The 17,576-nt window shown below is 37.0% G+C and overlaps 1 long non-coding RNA gene across 11 annotated transcripts in view; it reads left to right on the plus strand.

Moving 5' to 3' along the window:
* The window catches only part of LOC129657650 (uncharacterized), a 52,569-nt gene that overhangs the window by 32,543 nt on the left and 2,450 nt on the right, over positions 1–17,576 (plus strand). For 4 of the 11 annotated variants that reach the window (XR_008716935.1, XR_008716942.1, XR_008716939.1 and 1 more), the window contains 2 exons: positions 9,442–9,683; positions 10,900–10,948. This is a non-coding gene — a long non-coding RNA (uncharacterized LOC129657650). Of the gene's footprint in view, positions 1–1,827; positions 1,984–8,537; positions 8,629–9,441; positions 9,684–10,899; positions 10,949–17,576 lie in introns of all 11 variants that reach the window. The other 7 variants (XR_008716936.1, XR_008716940.1, XR_008716937.1 and 4 more) reach the window with 5 other exon arrangements.

Consider the following 17,576-nt stretch of genomic DNA (forward strand, 5'->3'; position numbering starts at 1 on the left):
GTTATGCCAGATATGGAAAACTAATAGAGTTATGAATCAACCAGGTATGTCTATCTCCAGAAATAAGCTTTAAGCCATATGCCAGATCATACATGTAAAGTATAACCATAAAAATTATCGTTTTTTTTTTAGCACCGCAAACTGGAAGAAAAAAGAAAAAAACTTCAGTAAAAGGGATGTGTGTATACATGTATGTCATATATGTATATGATCATTTATGAAGTTTAAAAGTCTTAAAAATAATATCTTAATTTTACAGTTTATACACACACACACACACACACACCTGTTCACAAGTATTGTTTGGCTAATTCAAAGTACAGGAAATGTTTGTACAGTGCTGTACCATACTTTTATTATACTATATTCTTAGAGATAGTTAACTTTTATTGATAATTAAAACTAGTTTTGAGTGTTCATCATTCCCTAAAGATACACTGCTGCTGCTAAGTCTCTTCAGTCGTGTCCGACTCTGTGTGACCCCATAGACGGCAGCCCACCAGGCTCCCCCGTCCCTGGGATTCTCCAGGCAAGAACACTGGAATGGGTTGCCATTTCCTTCTCCAATGCATGAAAGTGAAAAGTGAAAGTGAAGCTGCTGAGTCGTGTCCGACTCTTAGCAACCCCATGGACTGCTGCCCACCAGGCTCCTCTGTCCATGGATTTTCCAGGCAAGAGTACTGGATTGGGTTGCCATTCCTTCTCCAATGCATGAAAGTGAAAGTGAAAGGGAAGTCGTTCAGTTATGTTCAACTCTTTGTGGCCCCATGGACTGCAGCCCACCAGGCTCCTCCGTCCATGGGATTTTCCAGGCAAGAATACTGGAGTGGGGTGCCATAGCCTTCTCCAATGAATGAGTCTACCTATTTGTAAAAATATAACTGATGAAAACAGTGCAATCACCAGGTTATCACACTGTGAGAGTTCACTTGTCAAGAGGGAGCAACTCAAAGGACATCACACAATCTATAAACCAGCTAGAAGGGGCCATCCAGACTTTTCCCTGCTGAACTCTTTCTAAAGATACACACTTTCCTCCAAATTTGCATTTGTATTGCTGAAATTTTGAAATTATTTTACTCTTCTCATTTTCATTCTTTCACAGTCTTTTAAAAGATTAGTTAACATGATAACTGGGTTATACTTTCATTCATTTTCTATGGCTTATGTCCATTTTCTGTCATTCACTTCATTATCATTGAATGCCCTGCCCCAAACTATAACCATTTTAGGTGAATCCTGCACTCATCTTTTCTGAAACATATTATGTGTTTGTGCAGTTCTGAGCTCAATTTATCCTTTGTGTCTTTTAACAATTTTTGTGTGTGCTTAAGTAGCTTCAGTTGTATCCAACTCTTTGCAACCCTATGGACCATAGCTGGCCAGGCTCTACTGTCCATGGGATTCTCCAGGCAATAATACAGAGTGGATTGCCATTTCCTTTTTCAGGGGATCTTCCTGACCCAGGGATTGAACCCATGCCTTTTTCTCATGTGTCCTGCATTGGCAGGCAGATTCTTTACCACGAGCACCACCTTAGCCTAACCTAATGAATTCTCTCCTATGGTTTTACCTTCCAAACTTATATATATATATATATGAATAAAAGTACTGAAGAGGAAGGGCAAAGCAGTCCACTCCAATATTCTTGCCTGGAGAATCCCTTGGACAGAGGAGCCTGGTGAGCTAAAGTCCATAGGGTGGCCGAGTCGGACACAACTGAAATTACTGAGCATGCATGCAAAGGTACTGAAAGCTTAACAAACAAACAAAAAAAACTAGGACAAAATGAAACCTCCTTTTTATATTGGGCTTTTTCTATTTTAGAAATTTTTCAGTTCAGTTCAGTCACTCAGTTGTGTCCGACTCTTTGCGACCCCATAGACTGCAGCACACCAGGCTTCCCTGTCCATCACCAACTCCCAGAGCTTGCTTTAACTCATGTCCATCGAGTCAATGATGCCATCGGAACACCTCATTTAGGTATGTCCAAAACACTTTAAGTAAAATTACTTTAGGTAAAGGCAGTGTATTGAATTAAATGTATTGCCAGGAGGCTTAGAAGGAAAAGAATCTGCCTGTAATGCAGGAGACTCTGGTTTGATCTCTGGGTTGGGAAGTTCCCTTGGAGAAGGGAATGGCAACCCACTCCAGTAGTCTTGCCTGGAGAATCCTATGAACAGAGGAGCCCTGGCTGGCTACAGTCCATGGGGTTACAAAGAGTAAGACATGACTGAATGACTAACACTTTTTTCACTTTTCATCTTAGGAAAAAGCAGTATATTGAATTAAACATATCACCAATAATTTTAAGCAAATGTGGCAATTTTGCATGTTATTTTTCTTAAAGTAAGTTTTGACCATTCATGGTCTCATAATTGTGAGAAATGTATGCTCCAGTATAATTCTCTTTGGGAATTGTGTTAGCCAAGTAAAATAATGAGAACTGTAATAATGTAGAGAGGTTGGTAATGTCATAAAATTAGTTAGAATTAATTTTCATGGAAAAATAGCATTGCTTAAACTGTTGAGATTGGTGAGCACTATCTAGTTTATCTATAATTTCTTTCTTCAGGGACTTTCTATAGTGCTGTCATATTTTCTTAAAGGTGTCTTCGTAGATAAGCTCTGATTTACAGATAGTGTACATACCATTATGTCACATACATTATGTGATGTTATATTAGACATTGGTCACTGGGAATTTATTTGGTGGTTTCTTTTGTCTACATTTATTATGATCCAGATCTTTTTAAAATGCTACCTTAATTTTTTTTCCAAATGTATTTGTGATCCCTAAATAGATATGACAGTACGTCTCACAATAATATTACTTACAAGTTTGTTCAGTACTGTCATTTTCATATCAAACACTGAAATTTTCATATAAAGCTGAAATTTCTTGAAAGTAAATGTTTATTCCTAAAGTATGGACATTTTTTCCTTATCTAGTCTTAGAAATACCTACATATTTCTAGTAGAGACTTGGTTTAGTATATGTGTGTGTGCATGCTCAGTTGCTTAGTCTTGTCTGATTCTTTGTGACCACATGGACTGTATGTAGCTCCTCAGGCTCCTCTGTCCATGGAATTCTCCAGGCAAGAATCCTGGAGTTGGTAGCCATTCCCTTCTCCGAGGGATCTTCCAACCCAGGGATCAAACCCATGTCTCCTGTGTCTCCTTCACTGGCAGGCAGATTCTTTGCCCCAAACCACCTGGGGAGCTCAGTTTAATATATACGAAGGTTTTTAAATTAATTTTCAACTGTGGGTGTTGGAGAAGACTCTTGAGCGTCCCTTGGGCTGCAAGGAGATCCAACCAGTCAATCCTAAAGGAAATCAATCCTGAATATTCATTAGAAGGACTGATGCTGAAGCTTCAATATTTTGGTCATCTGATGCGAAGAACTGACTCATTGGAAAGGACCCTGATGCTGGGAAAGATTGAAGGCAGGTGGAGCCGGGGATGGCAGAGGATAAGATGGTTGGATGGCATCACCAACTCAATGGACATGAGTTTGAGCAAGCTCCAGGAGTTGGTAATGGACAGGGAGGCCTGGCGTGCCCCAGTCCGTGGGGTCGTGAAGAGTAGAACATGACTGAACTGAACTGAACATCAAAGGATGAAGAAACAAGAACAAGTACATGAAGAATTTCCTCCTTCTCACTGGTGAATGGTAAACTCTTACCTGTATTTGTAGCAGATTGCAGTTTTCAGAGATGACCACATATCACTTCTCTCATGCTATTCTTACAAAGCGATTGACACTCTTCCACCCAGGATGGGATCTGTGTTCCCTCCTCTGGAATCTGGTTATTGGGATGGGGTCTGTGTGAATCTATAGAAAATGGTGAAAGCAAATTCTGTGTGATTTTAATGCTAGGTCTTAAAAACATTAAGGCTTTTGTCTGGCTTTCTCTCTGTCACATTACCATGGTGTCACATTAGCCATGGCACCCCGTCACTGTGCTGGGGGAAGCCTGGACCAGGCTGTCAGGAGACCACATGGATCGGCACCGTGAATAAAAACTGAGGCTCTTATATGACAGGCAGTATCTATCACCACATTTGTCAGTAAACTATTCTTTCAAAGATTCTAGGCCCCAGTCTCTGGTGTTTCACACCCGAGGCCAGTAAGTGTGGAACAGAGGCAAGCTGTCACTTCTGTTCCCTGCCTGAAATACTGACCTCAGGATCAATGGCTGTTTTGTGCCAGTGATTTATATAGTAATATACTATAGAGCATTGGATGACTGGAGTAATATTTAATATTTTTTAAAGAAGTGGGTGTATCTTAGAATAAGATACACAATAGATTAGAAGTTTTTTTTTTTTTTTTGGCTGTTCATGAGATTTGGCCATAAAATTAACTTATATCTATATAGTTGACTTTGCTTCCCTGGTGACTCAGTGGTAAAGAAGCTGCCTGCCAGTCAGGAGATGTATATTTGATCCCTGGATTCTGATGATCCCCTGGAGAAGGAAATGATAACCCATTCCAGTATTCTTGCCTGGAGAATCCCATGGACAGAGGAGCCTTGCATGCTACAGTGCATGGGGTCGCAGAGTCAGACATGACTTAGTGACTAAACAACAATAATTAGGCTTTATCTCACTAAATAGAATAAACCATTTAATTCAATTTTATTGTTAGCATTTCTAAATTGCTCTTAGTGGTTGAGTTACCAGTGAGAAACCAGGTAGTAGAGTTTGCCCATCCCTGATCACATGAGCTGATAAGAGGGACCACAGTTAAGGGTCTTAGCCCTTGTTTGGTTATCTTTGCTTGGGTTGGCAGTTTCTTCCTTTTTCAGTGTTTTACCAAGATCACCAGTCCCCTCTGATTATGATTAGCTGGAGTCATGGTAGTAAAGTCACAGTTCAGGACCCTGAAATCCTGACTTTCCGGGAAGAGGCTGGCTGCTTTGTGAAAGCAAATTCCCTGTAATTGGAAGGAGGGAAGATAGAAATGGGAAGTTGAGCCTGCTTTGTTCTTTAGACTTATTTTGGTTTTAATGTTCCTCCAGTGGGAAAGTGAAAATATGCACAAACTAGTTCAAATACTTGAAGCCTCAGAGAAACCATCTTTCTTTTCCTGTTAATAGTTTTGTGATTCAAGGCCATTTATTTCACATATCTGAACATACATATTTATTTCATGTGGTTAGTAAACCAATCGTACAGAGATGTTATTGATTAATAAATGAGATTGTAAATGTAAAGTATCTAAGACAGTACAAAACTAGAATATATACACATGTGTGTACACACACACGTCTATGTGTGTGTGTATATGTATATATACGTGTGTGTGATTGAATGAGCTAGCTGCAAATAATAACACAAGGTGCACTCATTCCCTCTTCTCTGCATCTTTGCCTTTCTTTGGGAGATCTCATCTAGTCCTTCAGGTCTCATCTATATGGTAAATTTATACTTGTATCCCAGAATTATTAGACAAAAGCAAGAGAGTGTGCTAGAAACAGTGATGATATATCTTAGCTGAATACAAAAAAAGGGTGAAGAGAAAGAAGCTTGGACATAAAAATGATAGAGGATTCCATTGTCTTGCAAATAGGGCTTTGGAAAAACAAAATTCTGCGCATGAAAAGTATTGTAAGTTACTTAGGAACAGCAGTTTTAAAGGGCAAGTCAGTGGATTTGTACTGAAAAAGAGAAGCATTATGGTAGCGTAGGAAGGGAAAACAAAGCACCATAAACAGAAGAATGCAATGGGGAAAATTCTTGGCAAGGGAAAATGGTGCTGAAGTAAGTAGAGATGTGAAGCCTGGTGAATTTGGTGCTGTCATCACCTGGAGCCTGGTGAGTGTTCATGACTCAACAGTGTGCAGACAAGGCCTGTGGTCTGGGGACAGTTCTCTAGTATGGGTTGGTGTTCCTCGTCACTCTGGTTACAGTGGTGGGTACTCATAGCCTCAGTCGGCAGCCAGCATCAGGCCACAAGAATTTTGCGGCTTGGCACAGGGAGTTCAGGCTCTAGGAGGCAGCAGCTGTGTTGTGTGCCACATGCGGATGAGTGACAGAGTACCATGGTTGTGCTTGAAAAGATTCATTGTTAGAACCATTTAGGAAGATAGCTTGCATGTATAGTTTGTTTTGCAGATGGAATAATACCTACCCTTTAAGGTTTGATTTCTGGTAGAACTGCAGCATAGTCGTGGAAGATGGCAGAGTTTAACCTCACACTCATGAACATAAGTGGCTCCATCTTCCTATTATAGAGAGTGTGGAAAAAGGGAACAAATGACATTGTAGTCTGAAAATTGGGTAGCTTACATCTGGTCATACCTAGAAACAGTGGGTGGTGAGATGGGAGAAAAAGAGGTGGAGAAACTCAGAGGATGACATTGAAGTGGAGCTTCAGATCTAACAGGAGAGGGTGAGTCAAGACCTTTAAAATATTGTCACTTTAAAAAAAAATCTTAGGCTAGTTGGGAGCAGAAGTATGGGTAACATCAACAAATATTTGTTTCCAGTTTATTCTTAAGATTTACAACCCATCCTGCAGTTTCTGTTTATGTATTTTTTTATGCTTGTTTCTTCCTTTTCTGTAATCATTTTTTTCTCATTAATCTGTGTCTACAGTAGAAGATAAAACATTTTCCTTTTGCAATGAATGTTAGTTTTCTATTTATTAAAAGCTTTCTTGAGATTCTCCCATTCTAATTATGTAGCCAATTTGCATGTTAATCTTCCTTTTAATTATTCACAGCTAATATTTGAGGTTGTTTTAAATTATTCTCAAACAATTCTACGTTGTTCGTGTGTGTATGTTTCCTATAGAGTGGTAATTTCTCAACTCTGGCTATAGGTTGTGGGAATATCTGTGAGTAGTATTTAACCTCATCCTCAGAAATATGATTTATTTAGGAGATCTGCTTTCTGACAGTCTTGAAATCTCCACTAAGTGGTTTTAATATCATTTTAATGTACAGTGATGAGAATCATGAAATTAAATTCTTCTTATTTCTCAGTTTTACAGGCCCCCTAAGTGATTTAAATACAGCTTTAATGTTCAGATAGGGATAAGAATCATTCAATTAGAATATTTGATTGGAAAATATACATTATCTTAGACACTACACTTTTTATACAGATGAAAATTTCTGCAGTGGAATTTAGCCAGCACTCTTGCAAGTTTCACTGAAGGAGGTGTCGTGAGGATACCAATATCTGACCATGCTTGTCACATGGTCATAGCATTTCATGTATAAGCCACTTAGCAACAGCGTGTCAGAGCTTCATATGGCCTCTAACATCCCAAAAATTCTTTTCTGCATTAGGCAATCCATCTATGTATTTTGAGTGATGAGTCATAGGCAGCTTCTTCTTGAGCTCTTTCATCACTAAATAGAGGTTCTTGTCTCAGTAAGAATTCCTGGGATTTAAATGAATCTCTTTCATTCAGACACATGGTAGGGCTGATGAAAATCTTGGCTGTTTTGTTTATATGTAGTTATCGAAATGATCTTTGTATATAAATAGTCACAGGTGGCCACATTTATTGTGCATAAACATCTGGAGCAGTTGCAAGGAAAATTTCACTTATAACTTGACTTATTTCTGCATTTATTTAATACACCATCTGCTGATGGATAACATTAATAGATTTTCCCTTATAATGTGATTTGAGAATAACTAAATCTGTTTACTATTCCCAGCAAAGGCCATCATGAACATTTGAATATTGTTGCTTTTGATTGATATCTTTTAGAAAGTTACAATATCTTTTCATTCATTCAGGGTTATAATTCCTGTTTGTTTTGTTACTGTTTCATTTCTCCCTTTAGTGATTGCTTGCTTAAATTACTTATTCTCTCAATACTCACTATACAGATAGAGCCATGCAAGGTGCTATGAAGCATTTCTCTGATAGCTCAAAGACGTCAGGTCTATTCTGCCAGTACAATGTTTGCAAACTCCAGGCTGACTCTCCCAGACTGGCAAAGTACCAGATGCAGATTTATTCACTGTGGAAAGGAGGGATTTGTGTTCATGACAGGCTGTGTGCCTTGAGTTGATGTCCAGATACGAAAGTTGTGGCTAGTTAACTGAGATATAGTTGATACACAAGGGAAGTTGTATAAAGGAAAGAGTACCTATTTTCACTGTTTTGTAGTCAGATAAACATAAAGATGAATTCTGTTGCTAGCTTTAATATGCTGAATGGCAGTAGACTTGGCATTAATTCTTCCTAAACCTAAATGGTAGAGTTGTTTTGAGGATTAAATCTAGCAGTTTATTGAAATTTTCCAGTAGAATGCTCAGTAATAACAACTGATGTTAGAAATATCTCTTGATGGTGTTATTGGTATTAAAGGATAATCTAGGTGTGTTTTTCCATTGGATGTTTCTGCTCAAGTAAATATCCTGTCCTCAGACTTGGTGAACTGAGCTGAATTTTTATTAATATTTTGTTTTTTCTTTCACCATAGACAAAGGAGTATAAGCTCACACTCCAATCCCTTTCTTCCTCTCTGCAGGCTCAACATTGATCAGATTTCTTTGATTTTCAGATTTTGACTCTAGATTTGAGAGAGAAGGACAAGTCACTTCCATTGTCACCCTTAAGGCAGAAAGTAAAGAGGAACTAAAAAGCCTCTTGATGTAAGTGAAAGTGGAAAGTGAAAAAGTTGGCTTAAAGCTCAACATTCAGAAAACGAAGATCATGGCATCCGGTCCCATCACTTCATGGGAAGTAGATGGGGAAACAGTGTCAGACTTTATTTTTGGGGGCTCCAAAATCACTGCAGATGGTGACTGCAGCCATGAAATTAAAAGACGCTTACTCCGTGGAAGGAAAGTTACGACCAACCTAGATAGCATATTCAAAAGCAGAGACATTACTTTGCCGACAAAGGTTCATCTAGTCAAGGCTATGGTTTTTCCTATGGTCATGTATGGATGTGAGAGTTGGACTGTGAAGAAGGCTGAGCGCCAAAGAATTGATGCTTTTGAACTGTGGTGTTGGAGAAGACTCTTGAGAGTCCCTTGGACTGCAAGGAGATCCAACCAGTCCATTCTGAAGATCAGCCTTGGGATTTCTTTGGAGGGAATGATGCTAAAGCTGAAACTCCAGTACTTTGGCCACCTCATGTGAAGAGTTAACTCATTGGAAAAGACTCTGATGCTGGGAGGGATTGGGGGCAGGAGGAGAAGGGGACGACAGAGGATGAGATGGCTGGATGGCATCACTGACTCGATGGATGTGAGTCTGAGTGAACTCTGGGAGTTGGTGATGGACAGGGAGGCATGGCATGTTGCGATTCATGGGGTTGCAAAGAGTCGGACATGACTGAGCGACTGAACTGAAAGTCACTTCATATCTATTATTAATTGCACATTTTTTTTTCATTTCAACTATATTTAGACCTTCCATTTAAATTGTGTTTCTCTGTGGTTCCAAAATCTATATTTCAGTTTGCTCTTGATTCACAAAAGAAGAAGATGACTTATGCTCCACCTCCCCTGAGTCAAGAAGTGCCAAGGAGTTCTTCACTTCTGTAGTTGGTAGGACTTCTGCAAACCACAAGCTCTGGAAAAAAGCATAGGAACCATAAAGAGGACTGGTCCTGAAAAGCACTGTGAAATAAGCAGGATAATTAAGTAAAAGGAAGACCAGTTCTCAGTTTAAGGCTTTGGTCTCATCTCCAATCACAGAGGTGAGAAGTGTTGTTTGACAGAAAAAAAATGTAAGTTAAATCCTCTTTGGTGAAATAAAACTCTTTGGGGAGAAAAAATAGAACAGCTTATATGAGGTTAACTCATAATTTACTTAATACCAGACTATTTTTACAGTTTTCTGTGATGACTCCTCCATAGTCAGGATTTAGAAGCTGTAGGACCCTTACTGACACCTGTCTTAAAGCATTCTACCTTCAATGTAGTAGTCTGGAAGAAGGTTCCCCAGTATAAGGTCTTACTTTTAACGTGAAAAGCCTCTGCAATAAATAGACAATATGGAAAGAGAAACCAGGACATCTTTTCTTTAGGTTTGAGGGGTTTTTTAATTAATTTTTTTTAATTTATTTTTTTACAAAACCTTTTTTGTTTTGTATTGAGATGTAGCTGATTAACAATGTTGTGATAGTTGCAGGTGAACAGCAAAGGAACTCAGCCATTCATGTGCATGTGTCCATTCTCCCCAACTCCCCTCTCATGCAGGCTGCCACATAACATTGAGCAGAGTTCCCTGTGCTGTACAGTAGGTCCTTGCTGTTTAGTCATTTTAAATATAGCAGTGTGTACATGTCCATCCCAAACTCCCTAACTATCACCCCCCATCCTTACCCCCAGCAAGCATAAGTTCATTCTCTAAGTCTATAATCTTTCTGTTTTGTAAGTTCATTTGTATCATTTCTTTTTAGATTCCACATATAAGGGATGTTGAGGTTTCCCAGGTGGCATAATGGTAAAGAATCCACCCTCCAGTGTAGGAGATACAAGAGACGTGGGTTTGATCCCTGGTTGGGAAGATCTCCTTGAGTAGGAAATGGCAACCCACTCCAGTGTTCTTGCCTGGAAAATTCCATGGATAGAGAAGCCTGGCGGGCTACAGTTCAGAGGGTTGCAAAGAGTTGCATATGACTGAGCACACACGTACCCTTCTTGGGAGGAATAGCAAGGGATGTGCACACATCTTGATTTCTCACAACCCTTAGTGGTTTTTTCTGACCATGTTTTAAGTACTGATTCTGCTAAGTTTATCTTTTGAGAGATCAATAGAAGCACTTGAAAGGAAGACTTTACAATTCTTGTTTATGTTATATATTATTAATAATTCATTTACATCAGATAAACATAAGTAGACTATTTTCATTATAGTCACCATGGAATGTTCTTCTATGCAGAAGTAATATGTGTTCTATTTTGTTCCAGAATTCAGAGGAACTAACACATGAATTCCAAAGAAGCAGACTTCATTTAGGTAAGTAAGAAATTGAAATAATTAGAGTTTTCCAAAGATGAACAAACTGTTGCAGAAATTGTTCTTTTATTTATTCTTGTAGGTATCCAAATAAAATTTGGGTTACCCTCTATTAATGAGATAATGGAAGTTTGGCTTAGATAACTTTATAAATTCATTTTATCTGTATGGACTCATGACAGTAGGTGATAATTTACAGAAATATCATATATGGCATGTGTTTTTATTTAAACTTGTTTTATGGAAAGTTAGGCATTTTAAAGTCATTAAAAATGTTTTTTCAATTTTCTTTGATACATTTTGAAACACAGAAGCTGTAGTAATCTCTATAGATTTAGATTTAGTTGATAGCAGATAATCTAATTTGGAATTAATATGAAAAATCAGATATGTAACAGAAGAGCATCAATATTTATAATTAATTACTTAGAAGTATAGGATTTTGCCTTGGGAATTTTATAAACTCATGTTGTTATTAAAAGGATTCTTTAGAATGTGAATTTGATAGCTAATATAACAGAAACTAGGTTCTTAAAAAGTAACAGATAAAATTTATCACTGGTGTAGTTTCATTTATACTTTTTAAAATTAATAGTTGGAAATATAAAGCTGTAATCAGGTTAGTCATTATGATAGTTCTAATATGTCGGTCAAAAATGGCCCAAATGGATGGCAGAATAAGGACCTTTGGAAACCCTGAATTCCATCAAAAGAATGAGAACAATGGCCAAAAAATCAAAATCAAACTTTTCAGAACTCTAAATTAGTCAAAAGCTTGCAGCAATATAGTGAATATTTATTTGAGGGAAAAAAAATGTTAATGGTACACTAGTAAATAACTATTTAAAACAAAGGAAGGCCATAATTGAAAGTAAAGGAACTAAAAGAATAAGAGAAATATTAAATAAATCATAAAATGGCAGATAGAAATCAGCCATGTGAGCAATAACCCTCAATATAAATGGATTAGACATTCCATTCAAAAGGGAGAGATTGATAGAATGGATTAAAAAATCCAGTCCTACTATGTACTGTCTGTAGGGACACTTGAGGTTCAAACACAAATTGGTTGATGGAAATGGAAAATGAATGGGCAAAATGAACTGATTCTGTTGGAATGGAATGGAAAGATGTGGATGAGAACATTAATCAGAAGAGAGCTGGATTGGGTATACTAATATCAGGCAAAACAAACTTTAGTACAAAAATAACTAGAAACAAATAGAATATTTCATGATGAAAGTGTTAATGTATCAAGAAAACAAAAAATTAGAAATATATATGCACTTAACAACATATATATAAAGAAAAATTGACAGAATGGAAAATAGGCAATGCAATAATAGTTGAAGGATTCAATGCCTCACTTTCTATATTGATTAAGACAGCTAATTAGGAGATGAATGAGGAAACAGAGGATTTGAACAATAAACCAATTGAGAGTACTGCTATAGAACCCTCCACCAATAGCCCAACTAACTTACAACTATAGAACATTCTACCCATAACAACATACACATTCATTTCAAGTTAATGTGAAATATTTCCAGGCCAGACTATAAAACAAGCCTCAATATATTTAAAGCATTAAAATCTTACAAAATATATTTTCCAACCTTTATAGAATAAAATCAGTACCCAATAGCAAAGAAATTTGGGAAACTATATGTAGGAGGAAATAAAAATATCCACTCCTAAATTACAAATGCATCAAAGAATAAATCTCAAGATAACTTAATACTTAATCTCAAGATATGTAAACTAAAATGAAATACAATGTACCAAAACTTATGTGGTGCAGCTTTAAACACATTGTTTGTAAAAGTCTATTTAAAAAAGGAAATAATCAAAGATATTACAAGAAAAAAATACATGTTTGTGAATAGAATGAAAGCACATCCATCAATAAGGTAATGAATACTTTGTAAATGTTTTGTTCCTGTAAGAATCTCACCTACCTTATAACTCTTTGATAATGCTTTATATATTTATTTTATGCAGTTTTCACAGCCTTTCCTAAATGTTGGGTACAGTAGAAGCTTTAAAGAAATACAACATATTTAAATTCAGATGCTACTAATTTTCTCTTAATGGTTCCTTCTATGCTCAGTGTCTGTTCATCATATAATTTAAAAAGATATTTCTGAATATCTCTACACAGTGACTGCATTTATAGTAGCTTTCATTTACTGCATTTGATTACTGTAGTCAGCTTAAGACCTGAAGAATCAAAGTAAAGTGTTATAGTATTTAGATGAAAAATTGTTATCATCTTTGAAGTCCGATAGACCTGAGTTACATCCTGGCTTTATTCCTTAATATTTATGTGACTTTGGCTACAATCTTTTTTCACCATAGTTTCTACACCTGCAGCATAAGTATAAGAATCTCTACATCATATGCTTATTTTGAGTAGTGAAATAAGTGAGATTGAGAGACATTTGCACAGAATGTATGTCAAAGGTAGCAGTAGATATAAAATAAGATATAAAAATAAGCACTTGATAGTATATCAACATAAAAACATTCATTTATAAGTGCTCTATTTTACAAAATTATTTGAGTATTTAGTCAATCAAATTCTGGACTTGCTTCCTAGAAATGTACATCATTACCCCTACTTTCTAAAATCCTGATTCACTGGGGGAAGGAGGAATAGAATAGAACGTTGTATTTTGCATAAATATCTCTGAGACTAGTTAATGTTTATGGAAGCCCACTTCTTATCATTCCTTTAAGACTAAAAAAGATAACCAACCATATAAAAAATGTTGTTTCAAAATATTTCATTTTTTCATTATTTGGAAAAGGATCACTGGTGTGTTTGTTTGATAGTATCTAAGGTATTTACTTGGGACTTCCCTGGTAGCACAGTGGTGGGGTCACAAAAGAGTCAGACAAGACTTAGCAACTAAACAACAGTGAATTCATTTAGATGACTTTATCGTTAATAAATTCCTTTAGAATGATAGTTACAAAACCTAGAACTCCTAGCTTTTAATTAGCAATACATTGTTACCAACATGTTGCTTTGGCCATCTGAATTTTTAGTAAATTGGCCACTTATTTTTTTAAACTCATCAGTATTTACAAACAACATGTGCATGTGTGCATGTTACATGTTAAGTCACTTTAGTCGTGTCCAATTCTTTGCGACCCTATAGTTTGTGGCCTGCCAGGCTCCTCTAACCATGGAATTTTCCAGGCAAGAATACTGGACTGGGTTGCTGTGCTTTCCTTCAGGAGATCTTCCTGATTTAGGGATTGAACCAGTATCTCTTAAGTCTCCTGTATTGGCAGGCAAGTTCTTTTTTTTTTTTTTTTTTAAATTTTATTTAATTTTATTATTATTTTTTAATTTAAATTTATTTATTTTAATTGGAGGTTAATTACAATATTGTATTGGTTTTGCCATACATCAACATGAATCTGCCACGGGTATACACGTGTTCCCATCCTGAACTCCCCTCCCACCTCCCTCCCCGTATCATCCCTCTGGGTCATCCCAGTGCACCAACCCCAAGCATCCTGTATCATGCATCGAACCTGGACTGGTGATTCGTTTCTTATATGATATTATACATGTTTCAATGCCATACTCCCAAATCATCCCACCGTCGCCCTCTCCCACAGAGTCCAAAAGACTGTTCTATACAGTCTGTGACTCTTGCTGTTTCACATACAGGGTTATCATTACCATCTTTCTAAATTCCATATATATGCGTTAGTATACTGTATCGGTGTTTTTCTTTCTGGCTTACTTCACTGTGTATAATAGGCTCCAGTTTCATCCACCTCATTAGAACTGATTCAAATGTATTCTTTTTAATGCCTGAGTAATACTCCATTGTGTATATATATACCACTGCTTTCTTATCCATTCGTCTACTGATGGGCATCTAGGTTGCTTCCATGTCCTGGCTATTATAAACAGTGCTGCAATGAACATCGGGGTATATGTGTCTCTTTCAATTCTGGTTTCCTTGGTGTGTATGCCCAGCAGTGGAATTTCTGGGTCATAAGGCAGTTCTATTTCCAGTTTGTTAAGGAATCTCCACGCTGTTCTCCATAGTGGCTGTATTAGTTTGCATTCCCACCAACAGTTTAAGAGGGATCCCTTTTCTCCACACCCTCTCCAGCATTTATTGCTTGTAGACTTTTGGATCGCAGCCATTCTGACTGGTGTGAAATGGTACCTCATTGTGGTTTTGATTTGCATTTCTCTGATAATGAGTGATGTTGCACATCTTCTCATGTGTTTGTTAGCCATCTGTATGTCTTCTTTGGAGAAATGTCTATTTAGTTCTTTGGCCCATTTTTTGATTGGGTCTTTTATTTTTCTGGAATTGAGCTGCAGGAGTTGCTTGTATATTTTTGAGATTAGTTGTTTTCAGTTACTTCATTTGCTATTATTTTCTCCCATTCTGAAGGCTGTCTTTTCACCTTGCTAATAGTTTCCTTTGATGTGCAGAAGCTTTTAATTTTAATTAGGTCCCATTTGTTTATTTTTGCTTTTATTTCCAATATTCTGGGAGGTGGGTCATAGAGAATCCTGCTGTGATGTATGTCAGGGAGTGTTTTGCCTATGTTCTCCTCTAGGAGTTTTATAGTTTCTGGTCTTATGTTTAGATCTTTAATCCATTTTGAGTTTATTTTTGTGTATGGTGTTAGAAAGTTCTAGTTTCATTCTTTTACAAGTCGTTGACCAGTTTTCCCAGCACCACTTGTTAAAGAAATTGCCTTTTCTCCATTGTATATTCTTGTCTCCTTTGTCAAAGATAAGGTGTCCATAGGTGCATGGATTTATCTCTGGGTTTTCTGTTTTGTTCCATTGATCTATATTTCTGTCTTTCTGCCAGTACCATACTCTCTTGATGAATGTGGCTTTGTAGGAGACCCTAAAGTCAGGCAGGTTGATTCCTCCAGTTCCATTCTTCTTTCTCAAGATTGCTTTGGCTATTCGAGGTTTTTTTTTTTTTTTAATTTCCATACAAATTGTGAAATTATTGGTTCTAGCTCTGTGAAAAATGCCGTTGGTAGCTTGATAGGGATTGCATTGAATCTATAGATTGCTTTGGGTAGTATACTCATTTTCACTATATTGATTCTTCCGATCCATGAACATGGTATATTCCTCCATCTATTAGTGTCCTCTTTGATTTGTTTCACCATTGTTTTATAGTTTTCTATATATAGGTCTTTAGTTTCTTTAGGTAGATATATTCCTAAGTGTTTTATTCTTTCCGTTGCAATGGTGAATGGAATTGTTTCCTCAATTTCTCTTTGTTTTCTCATTATTAGTGTATAGGAATGCAAGGGATTTCTGTGTGTTGATTTTACATCCTTCAAATTTACTATATTCATTGATAAGTTCTAGTAATTTTCTGATGGAGTCTTTAGGGTTTTCTATGTAGAGGATCATGTCATCTGAAAACAGTGAGTGTTTTACTTCTTCTTTTCCAATTTGGATTCGTTTTATTTCTTTTTCTGCTCTGATTGCTGTGGCCAAAACTTCCAAAACTATATTGAATAGTAGTGGTGAGAGTTGGCACCCTTGTCTTGTTCCTGACTTTAGAGGAAATGCTTTCAATTTTTAACCATTGAGGATAATGTTTGCTGTGGGTTTGTCATATATAGCTTTTATTATGTTTAGGTATGTTCCTTCTATTTCTGCTTTCTGGAGAGTTTTTATCATAAATGGATGTTGAATTTTGTCAAAGGCTTTCTTCTGGCAAACAAAAACCCAGGTCCAGACGGCTTCACAGCTCAATTCTACCAAAAATTTAGAGAAGAGCTCATCTATCCTACTCAAACTCTTCCAAAAAATTGCAGAGGAAGGTAAAGTTCCAAACTCATACTATGAGGCCACCATCACCCTAATACCAAAACCTGACAAAGATGCCATGAAAAAAGAAAACTACAGGCCAATATCACTGATGAACATAGATGCAAAAATCCTTAACAAAATTCTAGCAATCAGAATCCGACAACACATTAAAAAGATCCTACACCATGACCAAGGGGGCTTTATCCCAGGGATGCAAGGATTCTTCAATATCCCCAAATCATTCAGTGTAATACACCACATTAACAAATTGAAAAATAAAAGCCATATGATTATCTCAATAGATGCAGAGAAAGCCTTTTTTTTTTTGTATTTTAATTGGAGGCTAATTACTTTACAATACTGTGGTGGTTTTTGCCATACATTAACATGAATCAGCCATGGGTGTACATGTGTTCCCCATCCTGAAACCCCCTCCCACCTCCTTCCTCATCCCATCCCTCTGGGTCATCCCAGTTCACCAGCCCTGGGCACCCTGTCTCATGCATCAAACCGGACTGGTGGTCTGTTTCACATATGATAATATACATGTTTCAATGCTATTCTCTCAAATCATTCCACCCTCGCCTTCTTCCACAGAGTCCAAAAGTCTGTTCTTTACATCTGTGTCTCTTTTCCTGTCTCACATATAGGGTCATGGTTACCATCTTTCTAAATTTCATATATATGCGTTAGTATACTGTATTGGTGTTTTTCTTTCTGGCTTACTTTGCTCTGTATAATAGGCTCCAGTTTCATCCACCTCATTCATTAGAACTGATTCAAATGCATTCTTTTTAATAG

This window comes from Bubalus kerabau, chromosome 7 (genome assembly GCF_029407905.1).
Source record: "Bubalus kerabau isolate K-KA32 ecotype Philippines breed swamp buffalo chromosome 7, PCC_UOA_SB_1v2, whole genome shotgun sequence".
In the NCBI taxonomy this organism is placed as follows: Eukaryota; Metazoa; Chordata; class Mammalia; order Artiodactyla; family Bovidae; genus Bubalus; species Bubalus kerabau.